This window comes from Pollicipes pollicipes, unplaced genomic scaffold, assembly GCF_011947565.3.
Source record: "Pollicipes pollicipes isolate AB1234 unplaced genomic scaffold, Ppol_2.1 Scaffold_4219;HRSCAF=4965_pilon_pilon_pilon, whole genome shotgun sequence".
In the NCBI taxonomy this organism is placed as follows: Eukaryota; Metazoa; Arthropoda; class Thecostraca; order Pollicipedomorpha; family Pollicipedidae; genus Pollicipes; species Pollicipes pollicipes.
This window is the reverse complement of record NW_023596448.1, coordinates 34,019,085-34,041,755: the sequence shown is the minus strand read 5'-3', so window position 1 is coordinate 34,041,755 and position 22,671 is coordinate 34,019,085. Positions and strand designations below refer to the sequence as shown.

Sequence of the window (22,671 nt, the reverse complement as noted above, 5' to 3'; positions counted from 1 at the left end):
CCTTGGGGACACTGTCACTGGGTATGCAATGCTGACCAGGGCGTGTCCGAGGCCACCGCCTAGATCGTTAAAGGGCGTTTCAGAACATCGGTGGTGTTTTTAGTTGTCTTGGAGGCACTTCCGTTCCAAGTGTTCCGACGCCCGCGAAGAGACCGAACACCCGGCTGCCGTTGACACGCTAACAATGGGTCTAGGGAACTCTTCGAAAATACTCCTCTTTGACTCCCAAACTTTTTTATCGGTGATGCGAGACTTAAGGTGCAGTGCTTTGGGGTACCCAGGCACGGCGTCGTGCCTAAATTTGGACATGACATGCCCAAAGCAGGACACAACACGAAGCTGGACGTGCCAAAGCATTGCCTAAAGAACCCACTCCAGCAAATTTCGATGTGCTAAGTTTTGAGTGTAAAAAAACAGGCTAGCAGGGAAAGCAAAAGAAAAAATATTAACAACAACATTTCACCGATCCTTCACAATAAACCAAATTAGGTTGACCTGCGACCGGACGCAAAAACGGTAGCATAGTTTGTTCATATAAGGCGAAAGCAAATATAGACCTACCCTCGTCCGCAGCATCCAACGGCAGGGGATCGAGGCCCGGCACCGTATCCGATGCGCACAAGCACACATGTAGACAGGTCTCACACAACAGGTACCTGGATATATCGCCACTGCATGCCGAAAGTTACCCGTCCGCTTTGATAAATTTGGCTCTATTAGAAGCTCGCTATTTACACAATGGTACCAGGCTTATCACACAGAACGAATTGATAGGGAGGAAAGTGATGAGTTTTTTGTCTATACATCGCTTTTTTTAAATTTTACATCGCTTACCGCCAACTGGGATCGGCGCTTTCCATAGACCGCGCGGTGAGCGGGTGCGAGCTATCGGGGCGGCCATGTTATAGAGACCAGACTGGTCCAGAAAAGTTAATCCTTGGCCTGATTCCCTGTTTTCCAAAGCGCGGTCTGATACGGGGGATTGAGGCGAACTGGCCGGGTGGTTCCAAACTAATAAAGATAGAACTTGGCGAAAAGACCAGTGGATTTGTATCAACGCAACCTCGCGATTTGCAGTAGTTTTTAAATTGTTAGGTCAAAAGTGAGCCCATTATGGCAAGTCAAAGGTCGAAGTTTCCAGAAAATCGCGCCTATTTGGCGTTACGTCATACCCACAAGGCAATGTCGGACCGCAGCATTGCGGCTGTCGCCCGTCACTCAGGCCGCCGCTCAGGCCGTAGATCGTAGAATAGTGTTTCCAAAAAATCGCCGCTGCTTTGTTACCATGGACGCCAGAAGCAAATTTTTTGGTGTCAAAGCGCGCGCGATAGATGCCGGAGAGGCACCCTCAAAAAGCCCGAAGAGGCATCAAGCCCTTGTCAGGAAAGCTTGATTTCTACAGGAAATTTAGTGGTATGGATGCGTCGAACTGACTTCTCGATTGATTGACATTAGATCCGAAACCTTTCTCAGCATAGTATGAAATATGGATGGTTACAGCAGCACACCAACAGTTATTGTTATGTGTATATCGGGGCCGGGTTTTCAGCCACGAGAAACCCGGCCCGAAAGGCCAGCATTTTCGGCAAGAGGTAATCCTATTATTTTCTGCTATGGTTGTTTTTTCTGGGTAACTGTGGCACAGAAAGCTCGTGCCTCCGCGTTCTGAAGTTTCGCGTTCTCTGCGAAAACCAACGCTAGAGGCGAGGCGATGAGACTCGGGGCCACTTCTGTGTACGTGAGTCGCCGAATAATAAAAATCAAAGTGACATTAAGCTGTGGTATGGCACCGAAAATAACAGTGAGGGTCGAAATATAAACCCGGCAGCTAGCATATTTGACTGGGAGCAGAGAGCCTTTCGGATCATGCGACTGCGCGGACCCTACGTATTTCATACAGGATGCTCGGAAGGCCTCTTGAGACTTCAGCAACAAAGTTTGCTGGCCGGTGTCAAGACGCCTCCAGGCCGATGCGACAATTTACAGCTTCCAATTGGAGCTCCCTACCAGTTAGGCTGCAGAAATTACGTGAAAGTCGGCAAACCATACTTGCCGCGTTGCGTGATCGGAACCCGAGCCAACTTTTGTGATGGATTTCCACGTCAGTTCGGTTTTAACGACCAAACATCCCGCGCGAACAAAAATAACGACTGGTTGGTGACGACATGATGATCAACGATGGCATGCTAATGGAGTGCATTTGCATAGCATGATGTGGTCCAGAGGGCACTTTCAAACAATTACTAAGATCCACAATTTCTCATTTAAAGCTCAGGGACTTGAGGGATAAGACAGATATGATCACCATATCCCTACGCCGTCTAGGTAAATTCCTTCACAGCAACGTCCCGGCCAGCATTAGGAAACTGTGATATAATTAATTGTTTCAAGTTCATTATTGCCGCTCAAATTTCAAAACAGGTGAACATTTTTCAACAACTGGATAAAACACACGTATAGAGTATTCCGTTGCAACGTGAGTCGATACATGCATAGTGAAAAGTCTCCTGCGCTTAGAAGCAAATAACGGGTCGCTAAAAACAGTCAGGACGATCTTCAGAAAAGCGTGCCCAGTGATACCACAGCACGGACATTTGTATTTTTTTCATGAAGAAGTAGAGGAAGTAATTGGAAGCCCTATGTTAGGGCACTTTCGCTTATGTCTTTCTTTCCATCAATAACCTGGCACGTATTAGGCTGAGGTCCGACGCATTTCGCAAATCCCCGGCTTCTCATGCCGACCAACCATCAGGAAGCTACTAGGATGTCCTCTGGCATTCCGTGACTGGGCGCTATTTTCTATCCCAGCTCCGTGATTATGAAACCTGGCACGCGAGCCAATATCTGGGTTTTTGACCCTGTATCGTAATCGAATCTATCGAAGATTTACGTTAAGGGAGTGTTCATATCTATATAAGGCTTTGAACTGAAATAGTCATCCTTTAAGATCTTTCGGTGCCTTTCAAAATCCTGCCCCGCTTAAGACCTAAGCCCCTCGAGTTTCTGAGTGACATGCCCGCGAAAATGGGGAAACGAACATCGGGGAGAGTATTTTTAAGTCACGTCGACATTCATGACGTCATAATAGCGTCCTTCAAATCCTGCCGTTTCATGACGCATGCGGCGATCAAGGCCAAGAAAAATATACTTCGGGGCGTTCATATCCGGCGTTCGTAAACGTGATTTCCAGATACGGCGGCCGTAAATTGGCTCTCAATCAATGCTGTGCAAGGTACAATGACCTAACCAAACCATGACGCATTGAGGAGCATATTTACTTACTAGAGAATCGTGCCGTGTATGCAGTTTTTCACTTACAGAGTGTACCAATAGCTCTAAGTGGGATTGTTCAATCATATCTGATGCTTGCTTCAACATGTTCAAATGTGAAACCTTCCCTTTAAGCAATATCTGTTTAAGACATTTATAATACATTGGTTCGTGGCCTATCGGAAGCTAATCAGGGGCCAGGGGCGTCAGGAGTGTCAATAAGGGTTTTTTTATTGGTCCGGGGTGGGGTCAGTGTGCGAATTTGACCTAACAAACCACTGAAACCGAATTCCTCCCAGCATTTCGGCCGCTAGTTTGCAACTCCGACGTCAAAATTGATATTTTTGACAACATTTGGTCGACTCAAGTATTTGCTTTCTTTCAAGTTTTGAGTGTTTTAGGATTCCTGTTCGAGCATTTCCACACTTGTTTTCTCATGATTTATGACTTTCCACTTCAAGCCGATGCGTAGCTTAATTTCATAACAAGCTTAACGTGGGGTTGACCGTGTGAGTACGTACACTTACCAGGACGTACCCACTAAGAGCAAAAAATACGTCCATAAAGGTGTTTGGCCAAATTGGATACCTGCTCATTCCCGTTGGGTGTCGGTTTGGACACCCATCATGGCGTTGAACGGCAGTACGCCCGATGGGTATCCTCATGCAGTTGTTGAGTATATTACACCCTTAAGAATGCCCTGTGGGTATCATTGTGATACCGATAACAAAGAATGCCCTACGGATATCATTATTATACCGGAAACAGTCTTTTGTGCGTCACGCAACAACGCCCCACAGGTATTTCCAGAGGACACTCGGCCAAACTACGCACTCACGGGTACCGATTTTGACACCCATGGATGTCTCTCATAGGTGACACTGATGGGTGTCACTCCAATACACCCCATAGGTATCCTGAAGTGATTTTTGGCCGTACTGCACTCGAAAAACGCCTCGCATGTTGATGCCGATAACAGCTGTTCGTGCGTCGCACGGAAACGCTCCACAGTTATTTGGAGGCGCATTTCCTAAACATGTGTGGCCAGCCTACCGTCACACCCGTAAAGCTTGCATTTGTTTTGATCAAGCATACAATGTGAACGGGTCAGGGTGTATTTGGACATTTAAAACATCCAAACCATGGCGGATCAGTCATAAATTGCGCCAACTGTCCAGAATCAATCAATAAAACATATTGACTGGAGGGTCAGCTACAAGTCAGGTCAGATTCGACACTTCATATTGCCCCCTTCAAACTGGACCAGCCGGCACAGGGCCACGCTGGCCTTACCAAACTGGCCGGCATGAGCACACCAAACACGTCCAGCACAGGACCAGTCTTAACCCCAACAAAATACTCGGCAGCGTTCGCCAGACTGACTTAAACACACACACACACACACACGCACGCACGCACGCACGCACACACGCACGCACGCATGCACGCACACACACACACACACACACACGCACGCACGCACGCACGCACGCACGCACGCACGCACGCACGCACGCACACACACACACACACACACATATACACACAGAGTGGAAACTCGACAAAAATGGACCGTATTGACCCGGTCGCAGGTGCATTCGAACTGCAGGATCTTCTGGCAATTTAACAGACTGATCGACATCACCAACCATATACAGACTTCAGGTTTCAAACATTATAGCGGAAAACGTAACAGCTGACCTGGGTCGATCAGTTCCAACACCCGAGCCAAATACGAATGGTCATACTGGGGGACCGACCGTCAATGCCGATCCATTGCCCGTGCTCTGAGCGCGGGCGGGCCCACCTCGTGTATTAGTTGCGTCGTCCACTAACGGAGCCTTTCCAACAGCCTCTGGGCTCTCTCCAAGACTCTTGGAGACTGCCGGAGCCCACATGCTGCCTGTTTATTGCGTACCACCACCGACTGTGTTTTTACTGAGCACTGCAGGGTGAAGAGGTACTCGGGCAGGACGAGAACGAACAGGGGAACGCCTTCTCCGCGGTTCGTACAGCGCACACGCCAATGCCCTTCAAAACTGGACCATACTGCGGGTCGTGTACGCAAAGGCACCGCCGACACACATCTCCGTCCTCAGCACGACATCGCTCCACGCGCTGTCCAAGCACCCCTCGGGGATGCTTCCAGTGATCTCTGAAACACGTCATATATCTGGAGTACCAACCATACCGCGGCGATATCGTATATCACTGTTAATGGGAATTTCCCACACTTGAAGGTATTGAAGCCAGCCTCAGATATGAAGAAATAAGCTGACTTATTGGTACATTATTTAGTGGAAAGGATCGCCCTAGGCAACATAATTTCTCTAGTTAGTTAATATGCTCGTCAATGCAGCGGTATCTGATTGCGTCATGGATCATTTGCATGACGTTGAGATGCTGCAGAACTAGCCATGCGAAACTGCCAACCTTGCGCTCGCTTGTAGCAATTCAACCTGCGGAAAGATTCCACGTGCTGAAAGTGTTCGCGGAGCCAAATATCGTTATGCACGTGTTTGGTTCCTTTCTCATTGTGTTCTCGCAAGTCTATCCGTGGTGTTTACTCGTATTCACATACATGGATCTTGCGCTTTCCTTGACACGCGTTCGGGTGGGGGAGGGGGACGGAGCGATCTGACCCACTCCGAACGAAGGTTTTTCTGGAATGATTTCCGAACGGTGCGGCGCAGCTGCGTCAAATTTTACATAGCTGCAGGCAATTTAATCGTTTGGTATCAAAAATTTATATGTACTTTGTAAATTAGCTGGCCTACGGTACGCCAGATTTATGTCATGGATTTAGAGAAGACAATTTCCGGGAATTGTTCAATCTGATGCAAGAGCGGAGTGTTAGATGAAGCCATACATCCCCGAGGTAGTTTCTTAAGCAACGCAACAATGAACGAACAAATTCCATTGGCCTAGGGTGACGTATGAAGGTCAGACCACGGTTAAAACCGACTCGTTTTATTACTCTAGGGCCTGCTGTGTGTGGCAATTTCTGGTGCTGATTTTAAATCTACTGATAATAGAAACCGCATTATGCGTTTCCATGGAATTCTCGCAGGTCCGAGAAGGACATTGATCTCAAATGACCAAGGTCAGCCTTTGTTTTTAGGGACACACTGTCCAGCGTAACCTTTGACGCTTATTTAAATGCAAAAATCAAAGCAACTTTGCATGATTTTAGCTACCATGACCTTTCAAGGGTCAAGCAAGGTCAATGACCTTATATGAGCACCAGCGACCTTTTGCTTAGAACAAGTATCTGGGTTCACGGTGGTTGCAAGATGGTCTGGGGGCACGTTGAACGCCAATCTGGAGTTTGACCTTGTTTGACCCGAAGGTCATGACCTAGCAACCACGAATTCTGATACGACTGAGTCCACACACAGGTCAGCACACCCTTAGAATTTTGCATCTCTAGTTCTCTATTGTTTTAGATCTCAAGATGTCAAACTGACACCCCCCTTCCCCCCGCCACCCGAGCGAAAGGTATTCAACCGACGACCCGGGTTTAAACTGCGGTAGTCATTTTGAAGATCATTCCTTACATTTCACAGACCAATCCTTGTAAAGACCTAAAACCCTCTAGTTTCTCAGCTGATGCCTGTGAAGATGCGCGGATTATTTTTTGGAGCCATTCCTTGCCATTGGGCATTCAGCCTTGACAATTTTGGTAAGCACGACGCCAAAGCAACATCATTCAAAACGTGCTACCCCATATGCAGCGCGGCTTTCAAGGCTGCTTATAATATTATAGTCGAGGCGTTCAGATCTCGCTCTCTTTTAGCACGATTTGTGAAACTTTTGTACGTCTATTGGCTCTCAAGTAAACCTGAGCAATGCGTGCAAGTTTCAATCACTGAATCGCGTGTTGTGAAACACAATCATACCCAATGACTTCTTTAACATCTTTCTTATTCCGTAATAAACTACGGAAAATCTCAAACTTTTTTAATATGATGTAGCACGAAACGCGATTCGTATTTGAAACTTCCACGGATTGTTCGATGTTGATAAAGAGCTAACTGACGTCTACAACATTAGGAAATCGAGCTTACGGGCGCCATATGGGAACGGATCGAGGAAAACATTGCTTTTGACCTTGAACGCCGCATGGCCTAAGGGGCAGCAGAATTTTATCTACGCTGTATGGCGTAGTTCATACATGCCTGGAATGCCTTGAAAGTCTTAACAAAATAGTCCGCACATCATCGCGGGCGTGTCGGTCAGAAACTAGCGGACTTAGGTCTAAAAGAGAGCGTTCCTTACTTGCATGGGGTTTCGAAGTGAAATCGACGTTTTAAAGACCCTTCGGTGCAGTGCATAGTCCTGCCCTTCTTAAGACCTAGTTCACCGCCCAGTGAGCTAGGTCTTTCTGATCTATACGTCCCTACAAATGCGCAGACTTCTTCGGGGCCTAGTTCAAAGCCACTCAGGCATCCATGTCATACAAAACATGATGGTCGAATCGTTCATATTTTGCGTTCGTGAGTGCGATGTCAAAACATAACGGTTGCTAACAGGCTCTCAATCGATGCTGTGCAATGTTGAGGACGTAATAAAACAATGGCGTATTGAGGACTATATTTACTAAACATAAAAATTGTGTCGTCTAAGAGTAGTCTTTGCCACTTAAAAGTATACCAGCGAGCTTACTTCATCATATCTGATGCTTGCTTTAGTATCTTTAAATGTGGAGCACTTCCCCTAGTGCAGAGCTGTAAACTGCACCAAATGATCTTCAAAATGGATATTTCAGCTCAAAACCGGACAGAAATGTGAAACGCTCACTTTAAGTTGATAATCAGCTGCAATAAGAATTACACTAAGCTCATCCTAAAGTAGGTCTAAAACCAGCTTGAATTCAGCCCAACTGCATCGCAGTTGGTTCGCTGCGCGACTTTCTTCAAGCGGTCCCGGAACCGAGCCATGTAGATTTCAGGTGCCTGCGTGACGGCGTCATTTTCTGAATTAAGGCCCTCATCTGAAGGAAATGTTCAAATTGATTGGTCGTAAGCCGAGCTACAAGACAAATGACGGAAGCCCAAATCACGTCTACACGCACATTTCACATGAATTAAAACTCATTTTGGGCCATCGTTTCCCTTCCAGCCATCTGCACCGGTTTAAATGGCTTTCAGAGCTTTAAGAAAGGTCCTTTCAGGAGGCATCAATGGCTTTAAGCGGGCTACTCATTTGCGTTACAAAGCAAGCACGGGCGACTTTCGCCGTAGTAGTCAAGTGCAGGCCTTTGATGCATATTAGAAAGCTGAAAAATGCCTGAAAGGTATCCTTCAAAAAGGAACGATACATATATTTGTTAATGAGCAAAAAATAATCAACCTATTGGGCAATTTGTGGATTGAGCCTTAACTCATGCCACGCATGGATCCATGGATTCATTCTGAATGCGAACTGAGCTCCCACCGGAAGGAAAATAAATAAAAAATGATCCTGAATATTCACCATATTTAAGATTTTCACGTCACTTTACAACAAACAATTAGATATACGGTATATTCTTTAAAGGAGTAACACTAGCAGGATTAAAAAACAGCAAGGATTTGATCATTCTACCTCCAAAAAAGTTATCAATATTATCACACCATGGTGACTGTAAAAGCCTATTTTCAACATCATATACTTGAAACCACTTGTGACTTGCTGGAAAATTTAACGAGCAGGCTGCGTGTATTGCAAATGTTCATTGTGGTCCTGATGCATCGGTGGTATCTGTTCCTTTTCGGGCGGCTGATTTCGTCTGATTTCCCAATGACGTCTCTGAAGGTTTGGAAGACATAACCTTAAATGCACGTTTACACTATCTTTTTAGTTCATTCTGAAATGTGTTTGGTCACTGCTGATTCGCTAAGTGAAATCGGCTAAAAGGCAGTCTGTGACAATTTTGTCCCCACCAGATATGCCGTTAAATTGCAACCGGCGCCAGTCGGGTCCGTCCAGCCTCCGTAACCCACCTCACCACGGGAAGGCTTCCCCCGCAATGGCGCCGCCTTCAAAAGTTGTTAGTTATGTTGTTAAGTTGTTATGTTATGTTGTTTGGTTATGTTGTTTAGTTAGCTATGTTCAGTCAAGTTGAACAGCCCCAACATCAAGCCTCACGAAAGGATACAAAAATGGCTCGCATAGCCTTCATCACACACATATAACAAGGAGGACAGTTTCCGGCCATTCATCCCTTTCTTCGGTCAGGGTGTACTTTCCTACCTAACGTTAGAAAAAATCATTGTACACCATTCGTCGTGTTTAAGGCATGACATATCGTAAATAATCTCAAAACAGGTAGAATCATGCTCCTACCTTCGAATTTCAATAACTTCGATGGCGGGCCCCCGAGCGCCGCGCGCACCGCACCGCCTGGACTCCCCAGCGCCGTTTCCGCGTTGTCGTTGCGTAAATACAATATTTCTGCGTACCAAGAACTGTACAAAATGTACGGGACCAAAGTAAACCATTCGTCATGTTTAAGGCAGGGCAACCATAACCTAACTGCGAACCATAAAAATATTTACTAAACATAAACCATATTTACCATAACCATATTTACCATATAAACCATATTAACTGCGAACCATACTATAAACCATAACTACAACTATAAACTATACTATAGAAACCATACTATAACTATAAACCATATTTACTGCGAACCATACAAATGTACCGGGACAAGGTAGCAAGAATCCATGAAATTTGATCCTCGACGCCAACGGGACCATGGGTTGCAGGGGGATTGGGTGGGGAATGTAAAGCAAAATGAGAACATGGCAGCTAAATAAAAGCTCACTATATGGCACCTATATATGGCATGGAACATGGATGCCAATGAGATGCTGGGTTGAGGGGGATATAGGATGGGGAGGTTAGGTTAGGTTAGGTTAGGTTAGGTTAGGTTAGGTTAGGTTAGGTTAGGTTAGGTTAGGTTAGGTTAGGTTAGGTTAGGTTAGGTTAGGTTAGGTTAGGTTAGGTTAGGTCAGGTCAGGCTAGCTTAGCTTAGCTTAGCTTAGGTTCTGGTCTATTCTCAGTTAGGTTAGGTTAGGTTAGATTAGGTTAGGTTAGGTTAGGTTAGGTTAGGTTAGGTTAGGTTATGTTAGGTTAGGATATGTTCTGGACTATTCTGGCCTGCGTGTTTCATAAATGTACCTAAACTCGATAAGAAACGATTTTGGTTGCTTTATTATTGTTACCTTGGTCCCGTACATGTTTTATGGTTCTTGATAAGCAGAAATATTGTGCTTTCGCAACAACGTAGAAACGGCGCTTGGAAGTCGAGGCAGTGCGGTGCGGGGCGTGCGGCGCTCGGGAGCTCGCTATCGTATTTATTAAAATTCGAGGGTAGGAGCATGATTCTATCTGTTTTGAAATTATTTACGATATGTTCCGCCTTAAACACGACGAATGGTTTACCTTGGTCCCGTACATTTTGTAGAGTTCTTGGTAAGCAGAAATATTGTATTTACGCAACGGCAACGCAGAAACGGCGCTGGGGAGTCCAGGCGGTGCGGTGCGCGCGGCGCTCGGGAGCTCGCCATCGAAGTTATTGAAATTCGAAGGTAGGAGCATGATTCTACCTGTTTTGAGATGATTTACGATATGTGCCGCCTTGAACACGACGAATGGTGTGCAATGATTTTTTCTAACGTTAGGTAGGAAAGTACACCTACACCTTTTCTTCGCTTTCCATACCCACTTCGACACACCGCATCAACCCAGGGTAACAGGCGCCAACTCACCTGACCAGAACACGAAACTGGGAGGCAGCACCGTTCGGTGCCGGCACCACCGGAAGTTCGGCGGTTCGGTCAAGAATGATGCAAGGAAAAGTCACCCAAGCGATTTACATTCAGCGCGAACTATCGGTGACGTCACTGGGAGTCATTTTGCCAGCGGCCCGCGATGGGCATCAAACATGCGGCCGTTACTCCAACCGCCGAACACCTCAGACAGTAAATGCCTCCGAAGTTAAATGGAAGCAAGACTGCTTTGCATAAATCATGCAGGCCGTACACACAACATCCATTTAATTCGTACCCGCAGACCATCAAGTCCTGTTCCTGGACCAGCCCAGCCAAATTTTTTGTCATCAATAGTGACCATAACTTTTTTTTAAAAAATCCACAGATGAATATCATTTTAAGGAACGTAGTCAACACGTTCCAACCGGGCCCAACCAGTCAACTCCTCACTTGACAGTCATCGAAAATTAAAATGGTCGCTGAATTGTTGATCTGTTATCCAGCCAGTGACTTCCAGTAACATCAATGCTAGCATGGGCAGTGCCACGGATTTTGAGTAGGGGGGGGGGGGCAAGAGTTTTCAGGGGCCTCCTGAACAGCGTTGCACTTCTTCACAGGGAGGCCTGCTGGGTGGGATCTTATCCAAGTGTGGGAGGGGGGGGGGGGGGTGGCCACTGAGGGCATGCGCCCACTTAGCACGTTGCTACATGCATCCTATCCCAGAGCATCAATGTCAATGATCAAAACAACTGAAATAGGGGGCATTCTAATCTTCTGGCGGGGGGTATCGTTATCTTGAAATAGACCCTCCTGTCATAGGAAAAGGCCTACCTATGCATAAAAAGGCCTCCAAATCCTGAACGGGATGCTTCCAAGTCACAAAGAGGTCTTCAAACATGGCCAAGAGGCCTTGCTATCCCAAAACAGGGGATTGTGATCCAGAACGCAGCCATCTGATGCACGGAAGGGCCCCGGTTTCAGGAATCGGATCTCCTGAACGTAAAGGGTGCCTCCTAACCCAAAGCAGGGGCCTACTAGTTGGTAACGGGTGCCTTCTGAGCGAGGAAGGGGTTTCTCGAACACGATATTGAGCTTGCTGATCTGGAACATGGCTAAAGTTATCCATGAAGGTAGCCTTATGATCAAGAAAAGGGGCCTCTGGATACAGGATAGCATTTCTTGAGCCACATTTGTTGCTCTTTAGCTTGGTTATGCGGCCTCCTTGATCTGAATTTCGGTAATCTACGGATAGCTATAATGCCTTTAGTGTTGGCATAAGTATCTATATGGACCTTGTCAGGTCGCTGGACTATGGTACGTCAAAGTCGGGCCATGGCTGTTAGCAAAGGTAATTCATAGGAAAACAGTACAGATGATACGACAACGGAGTGTTGGACGAAACCATTCTTCTTTGGCAGGCTCAATTTGACAATTAAATTTAGTTTTGCGATTTTTCCATTTAACTCGGGGTCAGGTGTAATGGTCAGACTGAGCTTAAAACGAAACCGCTTTTTCACTGGGGAGATTACTTTAAGAGGTAGTTTTTGGCGCTCCGTTCGAATTCCCTGATCACACGGACGTCAACTGAGGTTTTGTAGATTTCATGATGGTCAGAGGAAGCCAGTTATCTAAAAACGACCCGGATCAGACTCTTCTTGTTGGGGCATACTGCCCAGCATAATTCTAGGCCCTTATTTGAGTTCAGAATGAAGGTAATATGATAGTTTTTGGTAACCATAGCCTTTTGAAGGTCAGACAAGTATAGTTACCTGGAATGAACACTAGTGGCATTCTCCTTAGAATCTCGGCTCGAGACACATGATCCAGCACCCAAATACCGTCACCTAAACGTCTCAGAATTTCACAGGAGAGACTTTACGCACAAAACTACCGTCTCTGAGAATTTGATGTCACCAAGCTCCAATAAGTTGTGATGCCTCGGGGATTGAATTGGACGCACACTACCCCCCCCCCCCCCCCCCACACCAGAGCGCGTAGCGTTCAGCCAGCCACCCGAGCGTGTGTGCCTAAAATTTCGTGGTTGTCCTCACTGACTGAGCTCACGTTCACCATGTCCAGGGTCTCGCTAGCACTGCGGAATATCTACGACTCAAATAGTTTCCCTTCCTCACCATCTCGCAACGGTGGCAGCGGCCGCCCTAACGGTCAGGTGACGAGGGCAGGAGGGACGGCGCCCAGCATTGCAGCATGCTTAACTTCGGTCGCAAAGTTTTGCCGTTGACCCTGAATTTTACGATCGGATGGTGGGGTTACGGCTCAAGCAACAAGCACTTCTAAGCGCGGGCATTTATGCCAGAAATCGGCGCAATCAAAAGCTTCGGAGTAGGTCTTGAAACAAAACTCTTGACCGACGCATAACACATTGCAAATCGGCGCACCTCATGGCTTCCAAGAAAACAGTTATTAGTGTCGCAAATGTAAAGAATGGTGTGTGTGTGTTCTCATTCTCAATCGTTTGAAAGTAGTTGTGCCAAAATCGCTTCTTTGCCGCGAAAACGGACCGTAACTGTGCGCGGAACAGTGAGTGAGGTGTCCCGATTGTGGCGCACGGTTTGATAATACGGATACCGTAACTGTGCGCGGAACAGTGAGTGAGGTGTCCTGATTGTGGTACACGGTTTGATAATACGGATACTGTAACTGTGCGCGGAACAGTGAGTGAGGTTTCCCGATTGAGGTGCACCGTTTGATAATACAGTGGCATTGGATTCATAAAGAAGTCGTAGTAAGGTCATGCAAGCAGACTGTGTCTGTTTGAAGGCACCGTTTATGCAGGGTAGCCCAGACAAGAGTTACTCACGTTTTGATCAGCAGTGACGTTTGCATTACTTCAACAATCAAGATATCGGCGGCATTCAAATGATCATTCACTGGCAACGCATGAACACCAAACAATGATATCCATCGGTGATCCCACGTACATTAAATCACGACTCCACAGAGGATCATTTTTGACAAGAACTCGGACACTGTGAACAGCACCTCGGAGCGCTTCATCGCTACCGCTCCGATGTCCTTCTCGGCGGCCCTGGGAGGACCTCACGGGATCGATCGGGACGGGGAGAGTGGCTCCAGCAGGACGTGGCGACACCGCACACGACACGGCTTCACTGGATTGGTTGGTGGAGAAGTTCGCTCGAATGCATATCGGCTCAAGCCCGGCGTGCTGTGGCTTCTCGCTGCCCGAGCTGTCGCCCCCCGACTTCCTGATGTGGGATCGCCTCGAGAACCCCGTCCATGTGAACCAGCCGGCGAACCTTCGAGGGTTCAAGGTCGCCTGCAGACTTAGGTGGGCGCATCGCCGCCGACTAGATCGACTTTCCGGTTGGCCACCTACAGCTGGTCCAGCTGTTGCGTAGCCTTGGCCGCTTGCACCCTATCTGGTGCACTTTTTCCATCACGATTTCACGGATGTGGAATCTCTGTTGCCTACCAGCGTCGCTCCCCGTGTTTTCGTCATTGAAGTGGCGGTTTAACGCCACTGCAGCAACGAGTGTCTCGACAAACACACCGCCAACTGCTGAGGAAAACGTTGGCTAACTTTTATCTGGATCGCCCCGTTCTTCATTCTGATCGTCAGAGGATAGTTAAGTTGCTGCTTTTGTACGTTCCAGGTCAGAAAAGCGCCTTCCGTTGGGCACGCGACTTGATCTTTAAGTGTTCATTGGCTTTATTATGGATTCCGGAGAGATGGCAACGAAAACGGAGCGCGACATAAGGCGCTTGGCTACTAGAAAAGTTTTGCAGTTTTCCAAAACGCGGCAAAAAATGCGATTTTTGTGAAACTTAGGACGGCAGCCTTTCGACATCGCACTTTTTATCTGCCTTTCAGTGCCGTAACGCAGTGACCTCAACTACCTCACTTGGGGGAGGCACAGGGTAATGGTACTTGCCTTGGATAGGAGTCATGTTGGAGGCAAAACTCTGACAGAAATATTGCAGTCTAAGAACAAAAAACTGGGAGAAGGGATGGTGGGCGAATTATGCAGGGCGTCCCCACTATTGATGATACGTAACTAAACAATGGTTGTGCGATGGGCCCAATCCCTTTAACCCGGTTGTTATCGAGGGGTAGTTTTGTTGGAAGGTGGAACGACTACTGCATTTGTTTATTCTTCGTTTGTTTAGTTAGGACATAAGCTTTCCACAGGCAAAAGCCCAAACAGCAAGCAAATATACGAAGACACGCAATGACACACACACACACACACACACACACACACACACCACACACACACACACCACACAAACACCACACACCACACACACACACACACACACACAACACACACAAACACACCACACACACACCACACCAAACACACACACACACACACACACACACACACACACACCACACACACACACACACACACACACACACACACACACAACACACACACACACCACACACACACACACACACACACACACACAACACACACACACACACGCACACGCACACGCACACGCACACGCACACACGCGCGCGCACACGCACACGCACACGCACACGCGCACGCGCACGCACACGCACACGCATACGCACACGCACAGCTTTTGATTTGATGTTTATTTTCGCTTATGGACATGAAGCAGTACATAATATGATGGGTGGATTGGTGCATAAGCGGAACGTTTAAATCTGAGCGCATCTCCTAACAATAATAAAATATGGCCATCGCCGCCAGGGAACCCACGACCCACCGCCCACGCGTCCGATCTGTAAGCCGACACGGGCTAGGCGCCCGCCGCCACCCCAGTCTACACATATAGCCGTCTCGGGCCGGCGGCAGACGCCCGGCCCGGCAACGCCACCCAGTAGCCTGTCTGCTGCCCGCGCCCGCTGAAAGTTTTTAGGCGAATCGTTTGGCCTGAAAAGAAATGTTTGGAAAATTTTTGCTATCTGCTGCCCATTGCGATCCTGGAAACCGCTACCTCTGAGGTAGATGCTTAGTTGCTCGTTATGAGTGAGCTCAGAAAGGTTTGAAATGACGCGATTTGTTTTACGTAGCATTTAAAGTTGGGTTTCATGATAGCGAGGACAGTTCAGTACAAAGTGTTTAGGGTCTTCATATGAACAGCCACACAAGCAAGGGGAGCTACGCGTAGTTGGGTTTTGAATTTCGAACAGGTGTGCATTCAGGTCTGACATTCCCAATCCCAGCCTAGTATTTGGGCCGTTACCATGCCTGAATCCAAAGCTGTGATACGCCGGAGGCGCGGTCACACTGCAGCGCTGGTATATTTCCCGTTTGAAGGAACGGGAAGACTGGAGAGATGACACCTCAAGCGGGAGCTGGTTCCATCTTCTCGTAGTTGATGCATTGTAGGATTACTGGTATGCTGAGGTTCTGTTTGGTGGTAATGTGAGTGTCATTGCATTGCGTAGTGTGCGTCCTGTTGCAAGTACCCGTGTGTCAGGTTGAAGTGCAGTGACGTTTGTTGGCAGAAGATGTTGGTTGCGGATGAGGGTGTGGAACAGTATCAGTTTGTGCATGTTTCTCCGTGGTTTGAGAGTGTTCTATCCCAAATCGTCCAACAGTGAGCGAGTGTGTGTTCCGTAGAGTGCACCGGTGATTAGTCTTGCTGCTGTGTACTGTAATCTGTCAAGTCTAAGGGAGTCGCTGGTTGTCAAAAGTTCGTCGTGTACTACAGCACAATAATCAAACAAAGGAAGAATGTCAGTCATCAACTCGCCAAGAGAATGTTCCACGTATGCCGACGAACCCGAACAAATTATATCGGAATGATTATGTTTGATGGAAAAGGTCAGTTGATGGAGAATGCTGCAGAAAATGATTGCAGACAACCGGTAGTTGTGCGGCAAATTTTTTAACAGTGTTCACCGCTGTAAATGGCTCGTGGAAAAAGTCGGTATGCCGAGAACGCCGGACGGGTGTAGCCAGACCGAACAGTGATTTCAGGTGAGCTCGGTCAAACCTGTAATGATATACGTTCTTTAGAAATAAGATGTCGAGTTGGGTAACCTGTCCCTTGATAAATGCTGTTTTGAAGCAAGCGAAAAGATTCTTGTAATCCACTGGAGGACATCGGGACTGGCTACTCGAACCCAACCACATGAGGACCCGGTGTTGTATTCTTTCGAACCGGATGAGATGGGAAACGACAGATCCGCTCTATCAATGATCTCACATGGCCGTTGAAGGCACAAGGCAAAGCCTTGGGATTGAGCCATGCTCAACGAGGACATAGCGGCATTTGTACGCCTCGCATGAAGAGCCCCAGCATCTTGTTTGCTTTTGAGACAGTTGAATCTTGCCGCGCTCGTCGTGCTCAGTCCTCTAGAATACACGCAGGCTGCTCTCAGAGCCCTGTAGATGAGTCTGGTAGAAATCATGTCGAAACGGCTGTAACATTCGCATGGTCCTTATGGACAACGCACCCGACAAATAAAGTTCGTGACGTCATCGCGGGGATCGAATTCTGGCATTAGCGCCGTGATACATGGGAGGACGCATTTTTATCGGGTTTTTAGTAGATATACGCTTGCATTCGACACAAACCACGCGCCATCGGATAGGTTGGCATTGGCTTTCTCAGGCAGGTTGTCTAAAGACCGATCAGAAAGGACTTGAAAAGGGTGTTCGCCCTCGTAGCTCATTCTGCTAGATCGCCTGCCTGATCCTTCTAGTGTCGGGGTGAGAGTTTGAGTCGTTACTAGAGCTCGGTATTTGACCGGGTTGATATGATACGCAGTCATTCGCAGCGGCCACGTTAAGGATCATATGAGGTCAGAGGGCGGGATGGACAAAGTCGATCGGCACATCTAAATTTCGGCGTCAAGTGTCGTCTGTTGAACCGTATTTCAGGATCGGATCAAGAGTCAGTGCTCACGCCGTACGCCTAGCGTGAGCCGTGGTCTCAGGAATGACATACGTATAAAAGCTGGAATTCATTTGATGCGAAGGTGCCGAAAAGCTTTGCTTGCAGCGTGTCCCTAGCAACACGGACTTCCAGTGTCATTATTACATCACGATTCAGGGATGGCGTGGCTGGGGCATGAGCATCCACGTATGTCTCAGTCCCCGAGTGCTAGAAAAAGGCTGCGATTATCCGCATGAGCCCCACGCGGACGGGGTCCATGGATAAGCATTGGAGCCTGCGGCCACTGCCATCTCTCCTTTGCTAGAGCAGGATAGCTGAAGTTGGAGTGCAAAGAGAACGGCAGCTCGCCGGCCGAATGGTCCGCTGACGTACGCTCTACACAAGCGCAGTCACGTCATCAACTCAGTCCGGGCCGCAGATACAAGCATAACGTTCCATCCCCGGACGACCTCCCCGCTTGCCTACCGCACGCGGGCGCCCGACAGGCGCAATCGCAACCGACCAGGCGCACACTCGGCTGGGCTTTCCGGGCTCATATAACTCAATCTGGTCGTCATTACCGGGGCCAATAAGGCTAACTGGATCCCCGGCGTCGACTCTTGCGCTGTCGCTGACCAGTGTTCCCAGCGCCGGCCCCGGTCGGTGTCGATCCGCTTCCGGAGGGGCGTACCCGGAGGAGGGGCGGCGCTGTCAGGGGACGCGGCGGGGCGCGCCCAGTGCGGAGTCTCGGGCTGTGTCAAAGGTCGCGATCAATGCCCACAGAGTCCACCGACGAGAGCCTGCAGGGGTCACACCCCTCCAGCGGCCGACGCCTTCCTCTCTCACTAATAGGGGGAGGAGGAGCGGCGGGGGACTGCATGGTTCAGTCGGCCAGCGGAGACGATGCTGAAGTACGGAGCTGAGACGCTTGCGTCGGTCGTTTGGCCATTGTAGCCCTGACCTAGATGATTGAAGCTGATCCCGTGTCTGTACCTGCGGTATAACAGTGGAGTACACTTTCAGCAGGCGATCACGACAATACTTTACCGTGAATGTAAACGGCTAGTTTTAATTTTACGTCACGTTTATGTCTTTGGGTCGCCACATATGCAGTGCTTATATGTGCCACAACAAGCACTGAGTAACGTCACACATGTGCTTGACAGCCGAAAAGCTACCTCAGATCTTGATAGAACTGACCTGCATGCTGTTACCGGAGACTGGTAGGTAAGCAGGTTGCAGAGAACATCATTTGGGGGTACAGCAGTTTGGTGATGGTCATCGTCCGGTGAGAAGAGGAGGGGGGGGGGGAAAGAAAAGGGAGGTAAAGTGAGGCGACACTCATAACCCACTGCTACCGTCGCCGCGATCAGTTAACAGTGTCGGCACTGGAAAGCACGGCTGTCTTATACAGCAAGTAACTCATGCTGGATATATCTCATGTATTAAAGACTGGTCGAAGTTGTAGACGGCGCCATTTGACTTCCAACATGGCGGCCAACGTGAGCGTCCGGCAGCCAGCCAATCAGTTTGAACGGCCCAACGAATTCGCCGCATAGTTGGCGGCGAGACTTTGGCGCTTTTGACGATAGACTGAGCTTTTCCCACGCGCCGAAGACGAAGTGTGCAATAGTTCCCTGGATTGTATGGGTTTGGAACGTGCGCTTTTATCGTGGCAAGGTTTTAGATGCTGTCATGCGATGAATGGCAAGAGGAGTTTTGGCGCAGCCAAACTGGACGAATACGTGACCCGCATGTGGCTAAAATCTTGTGGTTAACAGGGAACCCGACGGAATCATTCCGTGGCAATGGCTGTTCTAAATAAAAAGTTTGAACTATCAAGAAATAATTTCAGAAGTAGGTTGGCAGCCCAAATCCAGCTCATCACACCATGGCATGCGTGTGAAGTTGCCACTTCACCCGAAAGGTGGCACAATCCTTTAAAAGTCGGATCTTTTGTCCCAACCGAATTTAGATCTTGAAAGGCAAACGGACCGAACTTTCCCGGGCCGAGTCCACGTTGCGAGCCGGCCAACACTCAGCCGCTATAGAGCCTGGGCGAATTGCTCAACAGTTACGGAGCACCGAAATTGCGTCCCCAGCTCTGAAGCGTGGGAGCGCTGGCCAAACATTGGCGGAATTTCGCGCCGGCTCACGCTCTACCGCGCGTCGGCGAGCAGACCCGCTGCGCCGTTCCCTTCCGCTCAGTGGAGCGCTCAGCGCCGGCGTCAATTGCCGCCCAGCACCGACGGACGGGCAGTGCCAGCACAGCTGGTCGGCAGTCAGCGGCGCTGGAAGAGGCCTGAGCTGGGGTGGGCTCGCTCGGCGCCAGCTAGCCGGTGAAAGCCCGGCTTCTTGACGGGTGTCCGCGACAGGATCAGCGAGCAAAGCCATGACAGTGTGTTTCGGACGAGTCCAGGGTTCATTCCGCTACATAACTCGCCGGGCTTGGGTGTTGGCTCGACGGAGACAAGTCTTTGAGTGGCTGGGCGCTGTGGAATGCATTTTTGTAGCCGTTCTTACAACACGGGTGACCTACGTCTCTCCAGCCGAACAGGCATTTAGTGACCCACAATGAATTTAACGAGCGCCTCTTTGGTTCCAGATTAACATCATCACGCGCGTTGCGAGAATGGCTCCAAAGATGCAGTCGGCAGCGTCCAGCTGCTCGGATTTAACTCCGTGTTTCCAACGCTTAGTGTGGCCAGCCATCCCGCCAATTGAATGCAGGGTCCACCCGCGAGCCACGTTTGTAGCCGTGTTCGCAAACATTGCTGAGGGACTTTGTCACAAAGCTGCGGCTTGAATCGCTCAGCGTCGAAAGTAGAAATGTGATGGGATGGCGGCCGCACCAGCTGCCCGACGCAAACTCTTGACGTCATGAAGGGACACCGATCTCTCATCGACGGGTCACAACAGGTCGTAACCGGACCGCAGCGCACTGCGGCACGGGGTGGGTCGCAGCGCTGCAGACTGCGGGTCACAGACTGTAGACTGTGGGTCACAGCGCTGCAGACTGTGGGCCACAGACTGCAGACTGCAGACTGCGGGTCACAGATTTCAGGCTGCAGACTGTGGGTCACAGACTGCAGACTGCAGACTGCGAGTCACAGATTTTAGGCCGCAGACTGCGGGTCACAGACTGCAGACTGCGGACTGAGGGTCACAGATTTCAGGCTGCAGAATGTGGGCCACATACTGCAGACTGCAGACTGCGGGTCACAGACTGCAGACTGCAGACTACGATTCACAGACCTCAGGCTGCAGGCTGCGAGTCACAGACTGCAGACTGCAGACTGCGGGTCACATGACACGCCGTGCTCAGTGCATACTTAGGCCGTGTAGGCAGGAGTGCAGCTTGTCAGGCAGGCTGCGTTCGCAGCAGCGGGACGGGTTGTTGACCCCCACCCGAACGTGTGTTAAAGCAGCGTTCGGATAGCCTTTAAATGCATTTTCAAACGATTTTGCGGATTAGTTTTATACCTGAAATAAACACTTGTACAAAAATTAGGTGAATGCCTTCCAGCCGATGGCCACCTCCAGCTCCGATTTGCAGAATTTCATAATATTTATGGTATTTTGGAATACATAGCGTCTAGTGTTCTCACCAGCCGTTTGAAACATTTGTTTTCAACGGCCTGGCCCACCGTTCATATTCCCAGCCATCGATGTCGTGCACCTTCGGAGCGGACTTTTTCGACACGAGCGACATGAGGCTGTGTGTGGCTAGGGAGCTGGTTGACTTGGTTGAATGGTGAAATCACACCGCCAGAAACATTTTTTGTATGGTCCTGAAACCGACACACCATCCTGAGGTCCTACACAATCTTCAATATGTTTTCATAAGCGTCAATGCTGCTTGGGATTGCATTGCTCAAGAAGTTACATAGGCCCGAACAATGGTAAACTAGCACTAGAAATACGTTTGATTTGTACGCAATTGAATATTGATAACAGGATCGCTATCCTGCTTGGCTGCCACAGAGCGGTGAGCGTCACCGCAACTAAGTGTAGGACATTTTCCGTCGCTAAGATTTGAACACATCTGCTTCCTGCCGGATCGCTCGGATCCTGCTAGATCTTCTGGGTAGAGTTTGGCACGGCGCCAGCTCTGCCGCGACGTCACACCTGCTGACGTAAGAGCCAGACCGCTGTAGTGAGTCAGCTGAGCTGGCCACTGGTGCCTGCTCAGCGCCTCCTCCGCCCGGGCCGTGACGTCAGCGCTGTACGCACGTGCTGACCGAAGCGGCGTGGGCCGAGCGCTCCGCCGCACCTGAGGCGGTCTGGACTGACGCCGGTGGCCGAGCGCTCCGCTGCACCTGAGGCGGTCTGGACTGACGCCGGTGGCCGAGCGCTCCGCTGCGCATGAGGCGGTCTGGACTGACGCCGGTGGCCGAGCGCTCCGCCGCGCCTGAGGCGGTCTGGGCTGACGCTGGTGGCCGAGCGCTCCGCTGCGCCTGAGGCGATCTGGGCTGACGCCGGTGGCCGAGCGCTCCGCTGCGCCTGAGGTGGTCTGGACTGACGCCGGTGGCCGAGCGCTCCGCTGCGCCTGATGCGGTCCGGACTGACGCCGGTGGCCGAGCGCTCCGGCAAGGGCGTTGATCGGGTCGACGCCGACCGAGCATCCGAATGTCGCCGGGTGTTTACTACACGCGTGTGTTCCAGCAGCGGAATGTAGTTGCTGATTATTAACAATTTATAAAGCATCGCACTTTTTATTGTCTTTGGGTGCAGAATACGCAAGTGTCACTTTGTCAAGGTCAAGGCATTATCTCACCTGCGCCCCTGT

General features: G+C 49.3%; 1 protein-coding gene across 1 annotated transcript in view; it reads left to right on the top strand.

The window, feature by feature from the left end:
• Ac3 (Adenylate cyclase 3) overlaps window positions 1-22,671 on the top strand; it is a gene marked incomplete in the record, with an annotated part of 96,859 nt that overhangs the window by 3,434 nt on the left and 70,754 nt on the right.